Source organism: Colobus angolensis, unplaced genomic scaffold (genome assembly GCF_000951035.1).
Source record: "Colobus angolensis palliatus isolate OR3802 unplaced genomic scaffold, Cang.pa_1.0 Scaffold295, whole genome shotgun sequence".
In the NCBI taxonomy this organism is placed as follows: domain Eukaryota; kingdom Metazoa; phylum Chordata; class Mammalia; order Primates; family Cercopithecidae; genus Colobus; species Colobus angolensis.
Genome location: NW_012116210.1, coordinates 325,160 through 334,593, shown reverse-complemented (window position 1 = coordinate 334,593; position 9,434 = coordinate 325,160). Strand labels below are relative to the sequence as shown.

General features: G+C 44.9%; 1 protein-coding gene across 2 annotated transcripts in view; it reads right to left on the bottom strand.

The window, feature by feature from the left end:
* The window catches only part of MTSS1 (metastasis suppressor 1), a 35,433-nt gene extending 26,278 nt beyond the window's left edge, over positions 1–9,155 (bottom strand). For both annotated transcript variants that reach the window (XM_011949267.1, XM_011949268.1), the window contains exon 1: positions 9,085–9,155. The gene's annotated coding sequence lies outside the window, so the exon portion shown is untranslated. The remainder of the gene's footprint in view (positions 1–9,084) is intronic.
* Positions 9,156–9,434: the final 279 nt, after the last annotated feature.

Genomic DNA, 9,434 nt, shown 5'->3' with positions numbered 1-9,434 from the left:
CCACCACTTGCTAACTGGATGTCCAGTTAAGCCACAGTCTAATCCAAATACACACTGTCACGGTGGAATTATCTAGAAGTCAAAAAGGCTTCAAGGGCTTCAGCAGAGTTCTGAACATCCTTAATGTGGTAAACAAGGCTACAATCTGCATTCTTTATAAGAAGCCAGTCATTGTACATATGGTGCTTTCCTGGGTTCTGCGAGTTCTTCTAGAGAATTATTAAACTTGTTGGGCGAGGGGGTGATAGAAACCCCCAAATTTGTGGTCGGCTGGGCAGAAGTGTGAGGAATATGGGGACCTCACTTGTGGCTGGTGACTGAATTTGGGGCAGTCTCACAGGATTGACCTCTTACCTTGTGGGGTCTGCACTAACACTAGGCAGTGTCATAACTGAATAGGACAGCCAGCTGCGGTCAGAGAATTGATGTTGGAACATAAATGCATTCTTCGTTCTGGGGACAGCTTGAGGGTAGATGCTACTTTTACCTCCTTAGCAGCTAACAGAGTCTAGCACAGGGGAGGCATGTCATATCCCTTTCCTCAATGAATCAAAGAACAAACTGATACGTGGAGGCTGGAGTGTTTTGCAGGACTCATCTGCAGCAATCACGGATGTTTATGAATGGAAGAATGGCACCAGGCGTGAATCAATTAGTCCCACAAAAACCGGGAATGGCTGATGGGCTGCAGCTCAAAAGAGGCAGCAACCGCTTTCCCACCCTGCCATTCCGTCAGGCTTTGCTCATCCCGTTAGTGTTCTCTAGGGAGATGGAAACCATATTATGCAAGGAATAAATATTTCAAGCAAGTTGTCTGTTTCCTTTTCTGCTGTTTTGTATTTGGGCAAAAATTAACGCTAAGAAAAGTACTCAGCTCCTGGCATGCCTTCACACTCTACATATGTCTCCCTCTGGTCCCTGAATGCAGCCACAGGGAAGTCAGGTGACCTGCACCTTAACAGAACTATTGTGCACAGGGACTCCCAGGGCATTCTGAGACCAGAGTCACAGGCAAGGCACTCAAGGAGCCGTGTCTATGTGAGGTTTTACCGGAGACAAGCTTTGCAAAGGAAGAGTTCACAGCTCCAGGCTTCTGGTGCATCTGTTTGGCTTGTGTTTACCTAGAATCCTCAGTTACAGTAATAAATAGCCCAGCCTCTGAAGGCTACGTGCATTCACCTGAAATGCAACATCCCTTTGCAGAAGATTTCTTTTCTTTTATTTTGGAGACAGGGTCTCACTCTGTCGCCCAGACTGGAGTGCAGTGGAGCGATCTCAGCTCACTGCAACCTCCGCCTCCCAGGTTTAAGCGATTCTTCTGCCTCAGCCTCCCAAGTAGCTGAGAATACAGGTGCATGCCACCATGCCCATCTAACTTCTGTATTTTTAGTAGAGATGGGATTTTGCCATGGTGGCCAGGCTGGTCTCAGACTCATGACCTCAAGTGATCCTCCCACCTCAGCCTCCCAAATTGCTGGGATTACAGGTATGAGCCACTGTGCCAGCCTTACAGGAGATTTCTAAGTTAAATTCAGACATCTATGGATTCAGGTCAGGGGCAGCTTCCTGATTGTCACAATAGGTCTAAGGGTAAAATTCTACCACCCCGGCTTCCACCCAGACAGAAGCTGTCTGGCTGTGCCCACATTCTGTATTTCCTCATCAGCCTTCTAAGCCCTGGGCTTGGCCTCGAAGAACTGGCTGGAACTATCCCACCGCCTGCTCCTTGTTCTTCCTCCTCACTCCACTGACATCCCTGTAGGAAGGAGAGCTCCTAGTACTATCCCTCTTCAAAATCAAGGGGGGTGGGGTTGCAGGGAATCTAGACAGATTCAATTTTTACCATAGAGGCAGGGCAATTGATCCACTGATTGCAGGTCTCAGGGTCATTCTGAGAGTGCTTTCCACTGGTTTTGTAAACACAAGAAACATTCCTGTGGGTGAGTGCACAGGCAGGATATGGCTGGGGGATGAGCAAACCACTGTGCACAGGGGAAAGGATTCACATTTCACAGGCTTTTTCCAAGAAAGGAAGAATGATGTGGAGAGGCTTTTGGGGTCCACTTTGGAGTCTGATCAGAATTGAGGCCCAGTGATTGAACCATCCTGGAGGCAGGTCAGTGTGGGGTGGGGAGACACGGTCCAGGAAGCCTGAGGCTGAGTGGCCAGGGCTCACTATGATTCTCTATGCACACAGTCCACCCTTGGTGGGATGACAGCCCTGCCTCAAGGCTGTCCCTGGAGCATCAAACACACAGTGTGACATGTCGACCCTTCACCACCGTTGCTGGTGCTCCTTTCTAAATGACAAGAGCCACGTGTTGGTGCATGCTGTCCCCTCTACCTTGAATACCCCTCCTCATTCTTCACCAGCTGACCCCCTCATCTTCCTCCTCATTATCCTCCTCATTATCACTACCCTACCTCCAGGCTTAGCGAGGCTCCTTCCTCTCTGCCCCCAGGTTATACCTTTTGCTTATATTCATCCCAGCACTGGCTGGCAGGGTGGCTCACACCTGTAATTCCAGCACTCTGGGAGGCCAAGGCAAGAGGATCACCTGACGTCAGGAGTTCAAGACCATCCTGGCTAACATGGCAAAACCCCGTCTCTACTAAAAACACAAAAATGTGCCAGCAGTGGTGGCGCATGCCTGTAATCCCAGCTACTTGGGAGGCTGAGGCTGGAGAACTGCTTGAACCCGGGAGGCGGAGGTTGCAGTGAGCTGAGATCATGTCACTGATCGTGATAGGGTTTTGCCACGTTGGCCAGGCTGGTCTGGAACTCCCGAACTCAAGTGATCCGCCCACCTCTGCCTCCCAAAGTGCTGGGATTACAGGCGTGAGCCACCACACCAACGCGCCCGGCTGAGCCAATTCTTAAAAAAAAATTATTCTTTTTTTCTCTCTGTATAAATATTTTAAAAATTTGTAAGAGCTACAAATCATAGAGCTTTTCTTGTGTTGTTATAGCCAAATTCACTGCGGCTTTGCCCTATGAACCAGCCCCTACAAGAGAAAAAAACTAAAGGGGGCTGCAGAGATTTCTCTTTGAAAAATAAGCAGAATCTTTAGAACTTACAAAGTCAAAAGGCTATACAGTTTCTTTATTCATTCCAAACTGACTTCCCATCATTTCAAATAAATAAAATGCTCTATTTACTCCACGAACTGACTCATGCCAGGCTCTCGGCAAAGGTTCCAGTAAAACTCAAGACTCAAGGGCCTGTGTCCTCCCAAGGCTATGTACTATATGATTGCATTTGTATAAAAATCCAGAAACAGAAGGCGGATGAGTGGTTGTCAGGGTCAGGGTAGGTGGGGAGACTTGGAAACAGAGAGGGACTGCTTAACGGGCATGAGGTGTCTTTCGGGGATAATGAAAATGTTGTGAAATCAGATAGTGGTGATGGTTACACAACACCATGAATGTACTAAAAGCCACTGAAACTTATACTTTAGAGTGGTTAAAATGATAAATTCTGTGATGTGAATTTTACTGCAATAAGCAAAACAGTGGCTGTGGCTTACCTTCCTTCCAAAGGTTTACTAGAAACTGTGAAGCTGTCTCATAATCACAACGTTGAGAACTGGAAAGGATGATCCTTTTTAAAGCTGGGGAACCACAAGCCCAACATCACCATGAGGGGAAACAGAGGCAGACATGTCCCCTAAGATAGTGGGTCATGCCAGCCCCAACCATCAAAGGAGAACTTTGTGCACTGGGTTTGCTGTAAAATGACAGAAGCCACTTCAAAAGCTTCTTTGGAGCTGTTCAGTAAAACGCTCAGAGAACACCTGGGCACACTCAGGCAAGATAAACCACACGGACACCTCACAGACAGACCTCCCAGGACAGAAGGACAGCAACAAGACTCCAAAAGCAACTTGAAGTTTTAGCAGCATGATCATCCACAGAGTGAAGTTCAACATTCAGTCGAGAAGAATCATTCTGATTACTTAATTGGAAGATCTGATACTTCCGAAATGAAACGTTTCACAAACTCTACTGAAATAAGAAATACTTTTGATTTATTTTTTTAAAAATGAATCATCGGTTATGGAAAGAGCTATATGGTCTTGCAGAGAGGATAAAGTTAAGGATGTTTCCCAAGCTTAACACAACCAAATCTGATTGGAGAATTATTTTGCGGCTTGCAGCTCTACGTTTTGTTTGTGGCGTAAATATATACGTACATATATACGCAGGTATATATGTATGCAAAAATGCTTATTTACTGTGGAAACAACAGTATAAGTCACTCTGTATTTCTTTTTTCCATGAGTCTAATATTGAATTATGATGATTCAAAGGCTCTCAGGGTGGCGTGCTAACATGGTAAATGGCTAAACATCCAAAAAAGAGAACAATTAAAACACAACGCACACACAATTTTCTTAAAGTTGTGGAAAATTAGGTAGGCACAGTTGATTGTTTTGAGCTGGTAGGAAAACCTGGGCAGCTAGCAGAGGTCTGGACAACCACGGAAAGCCCACAGCAAGGACCACACCGTGAGCAGCCACCAGAGATTTGGGATGGTAGACTTACCAAGAGTGTCCACTGGCGGGGGGCACACGGTGAGAAAGTGCAGGATACACAATTGACACAAAAAGGAAAATAATAAAGTCAAACCGGTATTCAAGCAGCAGCAGCAGCAGCCTTACCTTGGTTTTGTGTGTTAAACTGTCCATGGCTCGCCACCAAATTTTCTATGAGGGCTGATTAAACCCACATCCACGTCCCCCTTCTCTGCTTTACTAATATCCTTTCCTTCTCATCTAAACAAAACCTTACCAGGTAGTAATGACCACCCCTAGGGAGTACAGCAAGGATTTTTAAAAAGAGAGATGACAAATGTACACCCAGAGGAAGCCAAGCTTTGGCAAGAAAACCTTTCGAGTGTGGTTTACCGTCACTTGAAAAATATCTAGGAAATCCGAGGAGACAAAGCTTAGGGCAGGATGAAAACGGAAAAAAAATTAAAGAATTTAAAATCGTAGCATAACAGCAAATACTACACTGGTCTAGACCTCTGTGAGTCTGTTTGTTACATTTACAACATTGGCTTTGCAGCTTCTAGTGGAAAGTGATAGAGTCAACTATTATGTAAATGTCAGCTGTGCAGTTAACATATTACAATGTTCCAGTTCTCTCTCTCTTAAGAAAAGTCCCTGCTGGGCGCAGTGGTGTGTGCCTGTTAATCCCAGTTACTAGGGAGGCTGAGGCGGGAAGATCCCTGAAGCCCAGGAGTTTGAGGTCAGCCTAGGCCACCTAGTGAGATGCTGATTCCAAAAAAAAGAGAAATCAAGACTTCTTAGGTTTAATGACGTCATGGTAATAAGTGGAACAATGACTATAATAAGCACTTAATGAATGCTGGCCATTATTATTTTTTAAAATCCTTGATAAACTTTTTGTAGTTACAGATGGAAACAGAAGGCTTTACCAGAATTATTATTATTATTTTTTGAGATATAGTCTCCCTCTGTTGCCCAGGCTGGAGTGCAGTGGCACGATCTTGGCTCACTGCAACCTCCACCTTCAAGGTTCAAGCAATTCTCCTGCCTCAGCCTCCTGAGTAGCTGGGACTACAGGTATGTGCCATCACGCCCAGCTAATTTTTGTATTTTTAGTAGAGATGGGGTTTCACCATGTTGGCCAGGATGGTCTCGATCTCTTGACCTCGTGATCCACCCGCCTCAGCCTCCCAAAGAGCTGAACGCCCGCCTCAGCCTCCCAAAGAGCTGAGATTACAGGCATGAGCCACCGCGCCCAGCCCAGAATTAATTTTTAATTTACATTGATAACAACATGGTAGTGAAATGAGAATAAGGCTGCTGAGTCCGTACAGTCGGGTGGCATACGTAGGTAAATACAATGTAAAACGCCTCTCATTTCCATGTTCTCCTACTTTCCCCCACTGGGTCATGGTCACCTCCAAGACCTCCAAGGCAATGAGCTGATATGAAGCAGGCAGAGGGCTCAAGAGACACTGTTCAGAACCTGGGGCTACTGGGTCTGCTCCACACCATCCCCCCCAACATCCTGCCACCTCTGTCCCTCCACCTGTCGGCAATGCTGGCTCTGCCATGTGCTCTTGACTCTGTGCATGAGCCCAGAATTTCTCTGAGGGTGAGGACTAGCTAACTCTTTGCCTCATGTTTACTTCTAGCAGGCATCCGACAAGCTTGCCTTCAAGACAGGCACACTCATCCACAGCCATAGCATATCCCCAGTTGCTAAAAAATGATTTTGAGATAAAACCTACCAAAGGCAAACCATTGAAAGTTTCTTGATGGAAATATTTAAACACCTTTAGATTACAAACTACCTCTCTCTATAGTAAGAAAGAGTCCAAGAATGTGATAAAAGGTGATATCTGCAGAGTAAGAAGGAAAGTGAGCTGCTAATAAAAATGACATCCATGTGTGTCTGCCCACGTCAAGGATGGTGGTAAACCATGCTTACACACACAAAGGCACTTGAAATGCTAAAAGGAGAGTCCGAAGAATTTTTAGATCAAAGATCAGAGTTTTTGAAAAAGGCATGGCAGGAAGCTGCTTGAGAATCTCCTGGAAATGTATCAAAAAGGAAGTGATTATCTGGCTGCATACATCAGATTCCATCTATCAGGACAAAAAAATGTATCCAGAAGCTTCATCCATCTGAATGCATGGTACATCAAAAGGAACTGCTAACACTTTTACAAACCAAGGGTCTGGGAATCTGCCACTTGAAGGAGATGAAACAGATCCCTCAAGGTTTTCTAGCAGAAAGGGAAATGTCAGCTAATCAGACCCCTAAACAACTGAAAGCCTCAGATAACCAGATTTCTTCCAGCCCTTAAGTGAGTTGTGTTTTCTTCAGTCCATTCTCAGCCATACATATGCCTCCTAGCAGAGCTCTCCATAAAAGAGTCCAGTCCGAATGTGACTCTAGTACCTTTTAGAAGGCTGCTTTCATCCCAGAAATATACAAATAGAAACACCTGGTCCAAAACTGCACTTACAGATTTTAGAAGAAAATCTTTACAAAGGATAGAAATAAAAATTATTTTCTGGTTGTATCTTGAAGTAACTGGAAATTCTCCAGAACATTCCAAGCTATGGATCTGACCAATCTCATGGGGAAAAGACATGGTGCCAGAGACTGCCAGTGTGAGGCTGTGGTTGAGAAGACAGATACTTCAGAAACCCTTGATCCCAGCCTCCATTCTCTCATCCGTCAGGCCAATGTGGCCCAAGAAACCACACAACTAAATGCCAATCATTCCCAAGTCTCAGGACCAGATGCCTCTCTGCACGTTACACACAATCCAGCATCCTATGGGTCCCAAATCTTTCTATCCAGCCTTGATAGGGAGCTCGTTATCCTGCAGGCAGCCTGAGCCAGTGCTAGGAAGTCTAATTGCCAGAAACTTCTTTTGATGTTGCACTGCAATCACCCTATCAGGCTTCACCCAGAGGTATAAATTCTGCTAATTGGGCAATGCCAGTGACTTTGAGTGACAGACGAGGACCAATTCAGCCTCCATGCAGAATTTAAATAAAAGGACTATCACTGCAGCCAAGAACTTAGGGCCTCTGAAAAGTCAGCGGTGGAAGAGTTGAGGGAAAATAACTACTTTTTCTTCCTTCATCCTTTTCACCAAACTCCCAAACCTTTTCTAAGCCTAAACATCTTCCCTGGACCATCTCTCCCAGTCCAGGAATCCCTCCTCTCTCAAAGCTGCCAACCTGTCAGTTACGTGGAGTTCAGCCCTGAATTGTGACCAGCCTCCTCCCCTCCGGTCCTCGGACTTCGTGGAATATGGTAGTAATTTTACTCATAAATGTTTACCTCTACAGTCACTAAAATGTTACTATGTCACAAACCCTATTACTTGTCAAACACTAGCTCCCAGGTGCCCTGGTTAGATAGGATACAAATCTGAGAAGCTCCAGACCAAAAACAAACATACGAAAGAAACTGCTGGGGCCAATGCTGATGGAAAATCTGATTGTGGGTGAAAATTCCACTGCCTTTATCTCAAAATGGGTTTATGGTGGTTGTGAATATTTGGGGTGGGGGGCTCATTTTATAGAAATGTTCAAGGTTAAAACCTGTGTCCTATTATCACCCCACTCCACACCACCCTCCACCATCCCATCTCTCCAAATGTGTCTTCTTCTGTTTCCAACAGAGAACTGCTGGTTTAGGGGAGAGAAAATTCTGGCTGGGGGATCCCAACTGGAAAACGTTGTTGTCTCAAATTAATGGTAAACACCACCCACAGAGCAGCCTGATAGCAGAACCCCATCTTATCAGCTGTGAAGCAGCAGATTCAGAAACTTGGTGTCAAAGAAGAATAGACTGGAAGCAATGTCACCTTCTCTAGCTCAGGAGAAAGTCCCTACGTTTTTAGGTGGTAGTAAAATGTTACAAGTGCTTGCGAAGTGGATGCTGCTAGATTTTTCTCTTCGAACTCCCAGTCCGTTCTGGAGGAACAAAGGTGGGTCAAAGATCTGACGATTCACTGGTTTGCCAAGGAGGATAAACAAGGACATGGGGGAAAGGCATCTTGCCTGGTTTTGCTCAGTGGTAGATTATCAAGCTCCTCCCTCATAAACACCATGGAAAATCCCCTGTATGGCCATGACTCCCAGCTTCCCCTGCACCCATTCCCAGCACTTTCACAAGACTTAATAAAGGGTTTTGAAGATTATAGGCTGTGAAAGCTGCAGGAGAAAATGACATAATTTCTGTAATAATTACTAGAGAACATTTGCATAAAGGCTTTTCTGCATTATCCCAAGGCTTCTAAGAAATTTATAGGTATCATTACGAAGCACAATAGGCATGGAAACTGTCAGGCTTGGAAGACAAAGGTGGGGGAAGGAACATGTCAAGTCCCACTTGGCAACCGCCTCAAATTAATACCTATTCTGCACTCTGAGAACGTGAACTCAGATAGGTCCTATTTGCTCCCATCTGTTTTCCAGGGCCATCATACTTAAGGAAGTCTCTGAAGTGAACACTTTTCGCTTCAAAGACAAATCAAGCCCTCCATTGGGAAGTAACATCAGTGGCAGAATTTTAGGAGTTACCTTTTTTCGCTTTCTTCTGCAGTTTCAGTGTATCCGAGGACTTCTTTTTTATCTCTTGGCGGGCTTTCTTATATTCTAAGAGAAAGCAGAATATGGAATAATTTTACTGTTTTGCTTAACAGACAATATGTTAGAAACAGCTATTACATTTATAACAGAAAGCATAAACTGTGACATGCCGTCAGTGGCTTTATCAGAATACAATATGGTAATCTCATGACATTTACAACCAAGAGGCTAGAGACACGAAAACAAAATGTACAGTGGTCTTGCCCTCTCATATTCACTCAAACCAGATTTGAGGGAGGCTCCATTTGGGAATACTTTTTTTTTTTTCAGATGGAGTCTTG